At 38.0% G+C, this 13,159-nt stretch overlaps 1 protein-coding gene across 1 annotated transcript in view; it reads left to right on the top strand.

The window, feature by feature from the left end:
• Positions 1-13,159, top strand: part of RNASEH2B (ribonuclease H2 subunit B) — a gene marked incomplete at both ends in the record, with an annotated part of 81,562 nt that overhangs the window by 40,400 nt on the left and 28,003 nt on the right. The gene's annotated exons all lie outside the window — the stretch shown is intronic.

Here is a 13,159-nt window from a genome sequence, read left to right as displayed (position 1 = left end):
TAGAACCAGCCATCACTAGTAATAAATGGTGGTCAAGGAAAAGGAGGAGTCAAGAATAAATTGTGGGTTTGCACCTTCATCCAGAGGATGCATAGTAGTGTCATCCTAGACACAGGGAGCATGGGCTAGGGAAACAGGACAGGGAAACAAGTGAATTGTAAGTATTTATTTGAATGTTGAGGAGAGGAAGTGAGGCAGTGTGTGAGTGTGTTTTGACAGATTAGCCACACTGTACACACCAGTTCATCAATGTCTTCAAAGTCACTCAGGCTTAATCTAGAAACAGTGAAAACCAGAACAAGGCAAGAAGTTATGGCTGTTTGGGGTCACAGATGGTTTGGCCAGTTATGATACTTCTTCTGGGACCAGAAGAAATGTAATTTCCAGAAGAAACATAAACTTACAGTGGGAAAGGAGAATACCCTGCTAGTTGAGTACCACTTCCCATTTGTGGCTTCTACTAATTCCTAATTGCTCATACTCAGGGCTCCAGTCTAAATCTGAGGGGTGCATGGATCAAAGCAGTCCCATTATGATAATGAATTTGGCAGGAGACAGCAATTGTTTGGTGGTTTACAAATGAAATCGACCATACCAATTTTGAAAGCTAAAGTAATAAAGAGTAATTACAAGTCATTTTAAATTTTGTTTTAATTTAAAATGAGTTGAAGTCAGGCATTGTGGTACACACTTGAAATCCCAGCATTTAGGAAGCTGAGACCGGAGGATTGAAGTTCATGGACAGCCTCAGCTACTTAGTGAGGCCCTTTGCAACTCAGTGAGACCCTGTTTCAAAGTAAAGAATAAAAAATAGAATAAAAATAATAAAAAAATAAAGACTAAAAAATAGAATAAAAATATCTCGGAGGTAATGCCCCTGGTTTCCATCCCCAGTACCATAAAATAAAATAAAATAAAATAAAATAAAATAAAATAAAATAAAATAAAATAATTTGAAGATGTATTTAACTTATTATCCAGAATTTTGCTATTAGCTGGGTAAAAATTGTCATCTTAAAGCAAAACCCAACACTGGGTGTGGTGGTACCTACCTATAATCCTAGTACTTGGGAGGCTGCGACAAGAGGATTGCAGTTTTAAAGCCAGACACAGCAACTGAGTGAGGTTCACAGCAACTTAGCAAGATTCTGTCTCTAAGTAAAAAAAAAAAAAAGAGTCATAGCTAGAATGCTCCTGGGTTCAATTCTGAGCACCACAAGAAGAAAAAATAAAAACTTTTTTTTTTTAAAGCAAAACCCAGAAATCCAGATTCTGAAACAGTTTTATATTTTACAATTGTCTCTGCATTTATTTACTTAAAGTCTGTACCTTTGAGCTGGGCATGGTGGCACATGATTCCCAGTATTGAGGAAAGTAGGCTGAGACAAAGAAGATCACAGGTTCATGGCCAACTTCAGCTACATGAGGTCCTCCACATCTTAGTGATACCCTGTTTTATTTATTTATTTATTTTTTTTATTTTTATTTTTTGGTGGTACTGGGGTTCCTGGAAGTCCTTCTACCTCCGGGATACACTTCCACGGGCTACACTCCCAGACCTATTTTATATTTTTTATTTGGAAACAGGGTCTCTTAAGCCAGCGCGGCTGGCTCCAAACCAGGGCGATCCTCTGTCTCCGCCTCCCAAGCGCGGGGATTACAAGCGTGCGCCACCACGCCCGGCTGTGATACCCTGTTTTAAAATAAATAAATAAAAAAATAAGCCGCGCATGGTGGTGTAGGCCCACGCTTGGGAGGTAGAGACAGGAGGATCACGCTGCTTCAAAGCCAGCCTCGCTGGCTTAAGAGACCCTGTTTCCAAATAAAAATATAAAATAGGTCTGGGAGTGTAGCGCTGAGGTAAAAGGGCTTTCAGGAACCCCAGTGCCACCAAAAGAAATAATTAATAATAATAATAATAATAATAATAATAATAATAATAGACTAGGAGTATAGTTTAGAAGTAGAATGTTCTTGGGTTCCATCCCCAGTGGTGACCCATACATACATGGGCACGCTCGCTCATGCGTTCTCTCTCTCTATCTATCTATCTATCTATCTTAGAACAAAGGCTTCTCTGCCTCCTTCCTGTGCAGCAAGTGCCTGAACTTCTGATCTCTTTTATTTCTCAGCGTTGCCTTGAGAAGGTCTGGACTTCATTTTTCAAAGCTGCTACATTACTAACCTTTGTGGACATCAGGTTTCTAAGACCCCAGGCAGGCCTCAAGTTTTATCTTTGTTTTTAATGACAGTATGGCAAAGCAAAATCATTTCTTATTAAATGTCACATAGTAAAAGGTGCATGCAGTGCTCTAGAAGTTGAGCATTTTCTTTAAAATCAGATTTTTCCCTTAATGAAATTTGAAATAATGGAAAGTTTGAAAGAAAATCCAAAAAAATTTTAAAATAGGAAAAAAAAATCTCTCATGCCTCAACCTCAAAAAGCCCTCTTCATCAAAATATGCATAAGCAACCTCATATTTCTTGTTTCCCCCTTCACTGAAAACATTAATATATGAAAAAAATTTTTATATAAGGTTGGTGTACAGGACAGGCTACTAAGATAAAAACTTATCCATGAAGATCCTCAGGAGAGTACCCAGAATTCTGAGGTTTACAATTGACAAGTGTAGGGTTTCAGTACAGTAGCATATCTGTGCTTATTGTTTAACATATATCACTTAATCCTTGCAGTAACTCCCTTTAATTATTATAACCCGCATTTTTAGCTGGGCATGGTGGCGCACGCTTGTAATCCCAGCATTCGGGAGGCTAAGACTGGAGGATCGCGGTTCGTGGACAGCCTAGGCTACTTAGTGAGGTCCTCCGCAACCTAGTGAGACCCTGTTTCAAAATAAAGAATAAAAATAGGGCAGGGGGTGTAGCTCGGAGGTCAATGCCCCAGGGTTCCATCCCCAGACCCGCAAAAAAAAAAAAAAAAAAATAACCCACATTTTTACAAATGAGAAAACTGAGAGTCAAAGAGTTTAAGGAACTTGACTGACATCACAAAATACTAGAACAAGGATTTGAACTGAAGTCTGTCTGATGCAGCACTTTGCCAGCATTATAGCCTCACCTTTGTGTGCTCTGCTAAAGTTTTTGGGTGGTGTGACATGTGAAAATAGAAACTCATTTTTTTTTTAATCTTATGTATTCCCTCTTAATAATTTGGCTTCTTGTGTTGAAAAGAGGGAAACAGGAGAGGAAAGAAAGAGAATCGGAAAGCTTAAGGAACAGATGATTCTCATCCCTGCAGCGAGCTCTCTTGAGTTTCCAAGTACTGTGTTGCCCTCCAGGTCATCTTTGAGTGATGGTGTTGAGTACTGGTTGCTTATTTGAACTTGGATTATTGTCCATTTATAAATTACTATTTGGTTCTGTTCTTTGTCATTTATTTCTAGATTTTTACATAAGAAAGACTACTAAAGGGTAGTCAGGTAATATCCATGACAGAGGACAAAGTTGAGGAAGAAAGCTGAATTTTTTTGGACTTCCATCTTTTCCACAGGCACTCGCACTGATGAAGTAAAATCTGAAATACCCAAATCCTCCTGCTAGCCTGTTTCAATATTTAACTCCAGATGTATGTGGTCTGGAGCATCTGTGGCATTAAAGCTCAGGTCAAGGCCACAAGGTCCATGAGAACCTTCCCTTCTTGCCTTCTCCCTGATGAGTAAGCCCAGCCGTGGTTGCTGTGCCCTGTACAGTGAGGGCTGTGACCTTAGCCTTGCCTGCTTTATTAGTGATGGAAATGCTCTGTCTCTATTGGCTAGCCCTTGGACTCAGAGCATATTTCCTGCTCACATTCAGTGGAGAGACGACATGGGAAAAGACTAATACAAGGTCATGAACTTTGCTTTCAGTGTAACACTCTTCATATTTCAAGTCAATGGTGCATTGCACTGTCAGATGCGATTAACAGGAAAGGCCAGGAAAACTTACCTGATTAAAGTACTCCAAGTCCAGTTGCCAAGTTTCTATCCCCAGGAGGCAGGAAAAAAAGATCATATGAGTTTCTCAGTTATGGAAAACATTGAGAAAGTACAAGTGAAAATATGCTCTAGGCAGTTTGTTCAACAATACATCAGGGAAATTCAAGTTTGTGAACTGATTACCCAATTGCTGAACATGTTATTTAATTGTGGACTCACTTTTATTCCATCTTTATTTTGTAAACTCAATCTTTCCAGATGTTTGGGCCAGTTTTATAGGCACCAGACATATAAGAGAGAAAAAAAAAAAACCCTTTCAGCATATGAACATATTGTCTGACTTACAAACTCTTACAAATATTAAGTTTAGGACACATATGAACATGTTATAGTATTTTTCATAATTATGGGTCCTCTGTGAGCTTCCTGAATATTTTAAATTTCTTTGCTTTTCAAAATCTACAAATATAAAAATTAAGCTGTACTTTGTATACTGGGTCTTGTGCAGTATTTGGGAATATAGTGATCATCTTGCTCAGGGAAAGTTTAATTTAGAAATAAATTTATAATGAAAAACTTCTTAGAAAATTCCATGCCAGACATGGTGGTGCACACATGTAATCCCAGCATTTGGGAGGCTGAGACAGGAGGATCATGGTTCAACTACTTAATTAGGTCCTTTGCAACTCAGTGAGACCCCGTTTCAAAATTAAAAAAAAAAAAAATTGGGCTGGCGGTATAGCTTGCAGGTAGAATGCCCCTAGGTTCCTTCCCCAGTACTGCAAAAAACAAAAGAAAAGAAAAGAAAAGAAAAGAAAAGGAGGGAGGGAAGAAAGAAATAAAGAAAGCAAGCAAGCAAGCTAGCTAGCTAGCTCCAGCTGGCTTCACTGGTGTTTTCTACTTTAAGAAGAAATAGTACTCATTCAATCCCTTTTGAGAAATAGGTGAGAAAGAGATTTAGAGATTTTATGAAACCAGAATTGTCCCCAAGCCAAAATCACAACTATTACAGTAAGAAAACTAGACCAATATTTCTTGTCATCATAGATGAAAAATTCTTAACAAAATATTAGAGTCAAATATATGGAAATCAAATACTTAAGACTCAAGTGAGATTTATTGCAGGAAATAAGTTGATTGGACATTAAAAAGTCAATTAGATAATTTATAAATTTATATATTCACAAACATTACAAAAAGTCGATTAGATAGCTCACATATTTACATGTTCAGAAGTATAAATGTTACAAAAGAAAAGTGTATGATCACCTCAGTGGATGCAGAAAAGACATTTGACAAAATTAAGGCGTGAAATAAATTTAAAACAAATTAGGAATAGAAGGGTATTTTCTTAATCTGGTAAAGCTTATCTATGGCAAACTTCCAACATCATCTTCATTGTAAAAGACTGAACATACCTTTCTCTTAACACTGGGTTCAAATAAGGATGTCTGCCTTCTTATATTTACCAAATATGGTAGAAGTCCTAGCAGGTTCACTGAGACAAGAAAAAGAGATAAAAGGTATACAGATTGAGGGTCGGTAGTAAAATTGTCTTTATGAAGTGTAAGTGCAATCAGTAAGTGTGAAGGCTGGGGACATTACCGGACACTGGTGTAGACTTTATAACATTGTATACCCAGGCTATACCATATTTATTTTAAAAACTCTTTTCTTCAACAATATATTGGCATTAGCTTACTTTAGCTTTTTCACTTGACAGACTTTTAATTTTTGTAAACCTTTTGACTCTTTTGTACTAACAGTTGTCTTAAAACACAAACATAGCTGCGTGTGCTGGTGCATGCCTATAATCCCAGTATTTGGGAGGCTAAGATGGGAGGATCACAGCTTAAAGGCCAACCTCAGCAACTTAGTGAGACCCTGCTTCAAAATAAAATAGACCTAGCCGGGCGTGGTGGCGCACGCTTGTAATCCCCGCGCTTGGGAGGCAGAGACAGGAGGATCACGCAGGTTCGAAGCCAGCCGCGCGCGCTGGCTTAGGAGACCCTGTTTCCAAAATGAAAATGTAAAAATAGGTCTGGGAGTGTAGCCCGGAGGTAGAAGGGCTTCCAGGAACCCCAGTACCACCAAAAAAAAAAAAAAAAAAAAAAAATAGACCTAGAAAACCAAAAGGAAACATTCCACAGATGTCATACGGCAAGTCTTTCCCACAAAAAACAAGGTGAACAAACATACCTAATTGGGTGTAGACCTCATTTGATCTTGGTAAAGTGTATGTCAGACCCACAGCTGGGAAGTCATATGGGGTGGGAATGTGGGGCTGCTGCTGCAGACTTGCTTATGACTTTGGATAATTGACTTAATTGCATTCAAACCCAGTCTTCTATGACAGAAATTTATGTTTTCACCCGAGATTAATTCTGACAATCAATGAGAAAATGTATGTAAAGAGCCTGAGTAAACATAAGTTTCTCATGTTATTAACAAATACCACTGTCATCATTTTTTCTTAGTGTTTTCTATGTGATGGGCATTGTGCTATAGTATTGTATGGGTTATCCCATTTCATGCACAAAAATGGTCCCTTAAGAGGAAGCTTCCCTGTACACCTGAGGAAACAGGTTTGGGGAGTGAGCAGGCTCTCAAGGCAGCGACTCATGGGCTGTATATGAGCCCTGGCAGGACTGCACAGTGTGCTTTCTGCTGAGGGACAGGAGAGGCTTACTCAGGGTATTGAGGGCATGAGAGCCAGAGAGGAAAATCTGTGGCATGCTATAGCTCTTTCTGGAAATCAGAGGAAAAAACCAGAAAGAGGTAAACAGCAGAGATAGCAGAGAATCAAGCACTGAACTGAGAATCTTTGCCTCAGATGATAAATGGAACTTCTAAAAGCCATTTAGTAGCAAAATTTATTGAGTGACTGCTGTGTGCTTTTAATTTTTTTTTTTCTGATTTACACATTGGGTGGAACATTGTCGCCAGAGAAATTGATTCCTGTCTTATGGGCCTTGCTTCTGCAGTGGGTTGTTTGCTCAGGTAGCCCTTGCTCCACAAAAGCCGGAATCCAGTCTAAGAGAACCCCCTATGCAACTGTCTCTCCTTGTTATCCCAGTGACACGTCCTCAGGAGATGGGTACAAAGGTCCAGGCCGCACTTCATTCTGCCTCAACATGCCCATCACGTTGAAAACCACAGGCTGAAATGGAGAGGAAATGCACAGATTCAGAATGGGACCTCTAGCCTCTCTCCCATGCAAACCATTTAACAGACTGGAAAAACCACCCCTTAATAAGCAATTTCTATTTCCTGTGATACGGTGGGGGAAAGGGAAAGGGCCATTATGTGTAGCTCACAGGTGGTGGGTCTGCATGGCCTTAGGGTTTCCGGTGGCCATAAAGATGCCTCCTGCATGGTCGTAAAGGAGGTCGGAGTGGGAGTGCTGCCCTTGCTAATTGCACAGAATGAACTGCGTTACACAGGAAATCCTGGTTTAATGACATGAGATATAGCTAGGTGGATTGTGAGGAGAAGTATAATTTGTAAGAGGGGGAAGCTTTATACCCAGAAAGGGCCAGGTTGATCCGACCATAAATTTAAATTCCCATGAAATAGCTATGATTATATTGGTAATGCATTAAATGAAAAGATAGATTTATCTGTTCTTTTATGTTCCACTAATCCCACCAAGGCAGCACTGAGTAGTTTTTTCTCTCTTGAGCATAGGCGGTGAACTTTATTGGTACTTGCTTTTAGTTTCAAATTTTTCATTTTTATTTTAGAAAGAAAGCCTTTCATTGAAAACATTGGGGTATGCTTGAAATTATTTGTATAATTTGAAGATTTTTTTTTTTTTAAATCTTGCTTATTTTGGGTTGGATGACTTTTGAGGCACCCAAACTCTGGGTTTTTTTTTTTTTTATTAAGCATCCCAAGTATGTTCCCAGGCTTATAGTTGGGTATAAATTTTTTTTTGGGGGGGTTCAATAATTTTATTTTTTATTTTTATTTATTTTTTGTACATACATGTACACATCACTGATTTAACCCCTACTCATTTCCCACTCCATTCCCTCCCCGTCCCTCCTTCCCTTGCTCGGTTTAGTGGTTGATTTTGATATGTTTAAGTACATTGTGTGTTTTAGAGATTTTCCTCTTCCCCCCTCCTTTCTCCTCCTTTAGGTTGCCTTGTTTGCTCCCCTCTATAGGATTTCCTTTTTCATCTAGAGTTCCTCCTATGCCCATTTCTCCCTAACTCTAACATATTAGGGAAAGCATCTGAATTCTTATCTTTTGTGACTGACTAATCTCACTTAGCATAATGTCCTCCAGTTCCATCCATTTCCCTGAAAATGATGTAATTGAGTTTTTTTAATGGCTGAGTAAAATTCCATTGTGTACATATCCCACAGTTTTGTAATCCATTTATCTGTTGATGGACATCTTGGCTGGTTCCAGAGTTTGGCAATGGTGAATTGTGAAGCTACGAACATAGATACACATACATTGGTTTGGTAGTTTGGTTTCCTTTCTTTTGGGTAGATACCCAGAAGTGGTATTGCTGGATCAAATGGTAGATTTGTTCCCATTCTTCTGAGGATTCTCCATACTGTTTTCCAAAGTGGTGGCACTAATTTGCAATCCCACCAACAATGTCTTAGAGTTCCCACTTCTCCACATCCTCGCCAGCATCTGTTGTTGTTTGTGTTTTGAATGATTGCCATTCTAGTTGGAGTTAGGTGAAATCTCAGGGTAGTTTTGATTTGCATCTCTCTGATTGTCAAAGATGTTGAGCATTTTTTCATGCATTTATTGGCCATTTGAATTTCTTCTTTAGTGAAGTGTCTATTTAGTTTGCTTGCCCATTTTGTTATTAGATACTTTGTTTTCTTAGTGTTGAATTTCTTGAGTTCTCCGTATATTCTAGATATTAGTCCTCTATTGGTGGTGTAGGTGGCAAAAATTTTCTCCCATTCTGTTGGCTCTCGATTGAGGTTCTTGACAGTTTCCTTTGCTAAACAGAAGGTCTTCAGTTTCATGCAATCCCACATATTGATTCGCCATTTAATTTGTAGTGCCTTTGGGGTCTTGTTGAGAAAATGTTTATCTGTGCCTATGTGTTGCAGTGTTGGACCTATGCCCTCTTCAAGGAGCTTCAAGGTCTCTGGTTTGATTTCCAAGTCTTTGATCCATCTTGAATTGACTTTTGAACAGGGTGAGAAAGTAGGATTAATTTCCAATTTTCTACATATGGTTAACCAGTTTTGCCAACACCATTTGTTGAACAGGCTATCTTTCTTCCAGTGTATGTTTTTAACCCCTTTGTCAAAAATCAATTGACTGAAAGTGTGTGGACTTTTTTCTGGGTCTTCTATTCTGCTCCATTGGTCTATGTATGTGTGTGGGGGGGGTTTTTTGTTTTGTTTGTTTGTTTGTTTGTTTTGCCAGTACCATGCTGTTTTTATTACAGTGGCTTTGTAGTATAGTTTAAAGTCAGGTATTGTGATTCCTCCTGCATGGTTGTTGTTGCTGAGAAGTACCTTGGCTATTCTGGGCTTTTTGTTATTCCAGATAAATTTAAGGCCTGATTGTTCTATATCTGTGAGGAATGATCGTGGTAGTTTAATGGGCATTGCGTTAAATCTGTAGATCACTTTTGGAAGGATGGCCAGGATGGTCCTGGATGGTCCATGGATGCCAGTCCATGAACATGGAAGATCCTTCCATCTTCTAAGATCCTCGATGTCTATTTTCATTGTTTTATAATTTTCATTGTAGAGATCTTTTACTTCCTTGGTCAAGTTTATTCCTAAGTATTTTATTTTTCTGTGAGATTTCCTGAATGGAAGTGTTTTCTGAATTTCTTTTTCAGTGGATTTATGGTTGGTGTACAGGAAAGCTTCTGATTTTTTAAGATTGATCTTGTATCCAGATACTTTGCTGAATTTGTTGAACAGTTCTATAAGCCTTTTGGTTGAGTTTGTTGGGTTTTCTAAATGTAGTATGTCATCTGCAAATAATGAAAGTTTGAGTTCTTCATTTCCTATTTGTATTCCTCTGATTTCCTTTTCTTGCCTTATTGCTCTGGCTATAGTCTCTAGTACTATATTGAAGAGAAGTCATGATAGTGGACATCCTTGTCTCATTCCTGTTTTTAGGTGGAATTCTTGAAGTTTTTCCCCATTTGATATGATGTTGGCAGTGGGCTTATTGTAGATTGCCATAATAATGTTGAGATATGTTCCTTTTATTCCAATTTTTTGCAGTGTTTTTATCATAAATGGATGTTGAATTTTATCGAATGCTTTTTCAGCATCTATTGAAATGATCATTTGATTTTTGTCTTTGATTCTTTTTATATGGTGAATTACATGGATTGATTTTCATATGCTGAACCAGCCTTGCATTCCTGGGATGAACCCTACCTGGTCATGGTGTATGATTTTCTCGATGTGGTTTTGAATGCGTGTTGCTAGTATTTTGTTTAATGGTTTTGCATCCAAGTTCATCAGAGATATAGGCCTGTAGTTTTCCTTCCTTGAGCTGTCTTTATTCGGTTTGGGTATTAGTGTGATGTTGGCTTCATAGAATGTATTTGGGAGAGTCCCGTTTTTTTCTATTTCACAAAATAGTTTGAGTAGTATTGGGGTTAGCTCTTCTATAAAGGTTTTATAAAATTCACTTGGGAAACCATCTGGTCCTGGGCTTTTCTTTGATGGTAAGCTCTTTATTGCTGTTTCAATCTCTTTGATTGTTATTGGTTGGTTTAAGTGTTCTATATCTTCTTGACTCAGTTTAGGAAGGTTGTATTTATCTAGGAAGTTGTCTATTTCCTCCAGATTTTCCATTTTGTTGGAGTATAGGTTTTCAAAGTAGTTTCTGATAATCCTCTGGATTTCTATACTGTCAGTAGTAATGTCTCCTTTTTCATCTCTTATCTTCATAATTTGGGTTGATTCTCTCTTTTTTTTAGTTAGGTTGTCTAGTGGTTTATCAATCTTGTTAATTTTTTTAAGAAACCAGCTTTTGGTTTTGTTGATTTTCTGTATTGTTTTTTTATTCTCTATTTCGTTAATTTCTGCTCTAATTTTAATAATTTCCTATCTTTTACTGGATTTGGGGTTCAATTGTTCCTGCTTTTCAGGGGCTTTGAGGTGTGTCATTAGGTTATTTATTTGAAGATTTTCTGTTTTTCTTATGTGAGCACTCAGTGCTATAAATTTTCCTCTTAGTACTGCCTTCAAAGCGTCCCACAGGTTTTGATATGTTGTATCTTTATTTTCATTTGTTTCTAGAAATTTATTGATTTCACCTCATATCTTCTATGACCCATTCTTCATTCAGAAGTGTGGTGTTCAGTCTCCACATGTTTATGTTGTTTCTCTGGGTCTTCTTATAGTTGATTTCTAGTTTTATTCCATTATGGTCTGAAATGACACAGGGAAGTATGTAACATTTTTTAAATTTGCTAGTGCTCATTTTGTGTACCAGGATGTGATCTTGGAGAAGGTTCTGTGAGCATCTGAGAAAAATGTAACTCCGCTGTAGTTGAGTGAAATATTCTATATGTGTCCAACAGGTCCATTTGGTTAATGGTGTTCTTTAGTTCTGAGGCATCTTTATGAACCTTTTTCTGGAAGATCGGTCTAGTGTTGTGAGAGGTATGTTGAAGTCTTCCAGTATTATTGTATTAGGATTTATGTGTGACTTTATGTCACAAAGAGTTTGATTCATGAAAGTAGCTGCACCTATGTTTGGGGCAAAGATGTTGATTATTGTTATTTCCTCTTGATAGATTATTCCTTTTACCAGTAAAATATGACCTACTTTGTCTCTTCTAATAAGTTTGGATTTGAAGTCTAACTTGTCTGATATCATAGTTGCTATTCCTGCTTGTCTTCGAGTTCCATTAGCATGGATTACCTTGCTCCAGCCCTTTACCTTGAGTTTGTTCCTATCTTTACTTGTAAGGTGTGTTTCTTGTAAGCAGCAGATGGATGGATTCTGGTTTTTAATCCATTTTGCCACTTTATGTCTTTTTATTGGGGAGTTGAGGCCGTTTACATTCAGTGTGATTATAGAGAGATAATTTTTAATTCCTAAATATTAAGATTTTATTTCTGTTTGAGATACTGTTTATTCTTCCCTGCTTAGTTGTCTGCTGGATGGGAAATCTTGTTTCTTTTGTTCTGGCATGTATTACCTATTTCTTCTTTGCAGTTAATCTCCTTGAGTATTTTCTCTGGCGCTGGTTTTGAAGACATAAATTCCTTCAGTTTCTGTTTGTCGTGGAAGTTTCTTATTTCCCCATCTAATTTGATAGAAAGTTTTGCTGGGTAGGACATTTTTCGCTTGAAGTTGTTTTCTTTCAGAGTTTGGAATATGTTACTCCAAGCCCTTCTGGCTCTCATGACTTGGTTTGGGAAGTCTGGAGTGATTCTAATTGGTTTGCCTCTGAATGTCACTTGGCCCTTTGTTTTTGTTGCCTTTAAGATTCTCTGCTTGGCTTCCACATTGGTCATTTTGACAATTATGTGGCGTGGGGATCCTCTTCTCTGATCCTGTCTAAATGGAGTTCTATAAGTTTCCTGGACATGTGTATCAACCTCCTGCTCTATGTTTGGAAAATTTTCTGCTATTACTTCCTTGAAGAGATTGTTGATCCCTTTGGTTTCACCTTCTTTTCCCTCCTCTATTCCAATTATTCTTAGGTTAGCTCTCTTAAAATGGGCCCATATTTCTTCAATGTCAGAATCCTTCTGTCAGATTTTGTTTTTTCTAAATTAGAAACTATGCGTTCATTTTTGAAATGATCGTCCTCTAGGAGCGAGATTCTATTCTCCATGTGGTCTATAGGTCGTTTATACTTTGAATTATCCTTTAATTGAGGCCTTTACTTCAATGATTTGATCTTTTATCTCTTTTAGACTCTCTCTGAATTCTTTTCAAAGGTCCTCTATTATTTCTACAGTTATTTTCCTGATTTTATCTTCTAGAGATCTCTGAATTTCTGTGTTATCAGATTCTGATGTTGTGGGGTTGTAGGCATTCATTGTTCCATTGTTATTCCTCTTTCCCATGATTTCAGAAGTTTGTGCCTTCTCTGGGTTCTTCCCTGGGTCACTACGACTTCACTTAAGGTGCTCTGGATCTTGAGTCTGTGGTATCTCAGTCACCACTACTCCTTTACTGGGTTGTATCACAAAGTCTCAGACCCAGGGAGTCAGTCGAGGCTGCTTTAGACCATGTTGTCAGGCTGGGCA

This window comes from Muscardinus avellanarius (assembly GCF_963383645.1).
Source record: "Muscardinus avellanarius genome assembly, chromosome: 2".
NCBI classification, from domain to species: domain Eukaryota; kingdom Metazoa; phylum Chordata; class Mammalia; order Rodentia; family Gliridae; genus Muscardinus; species Muscardinus avellanarius.
The sequence above is the reverse complement of the archived record's forward strand: the minus strand, read 5'-3'. Positions and strand labels throughout refer to the sequence as shown.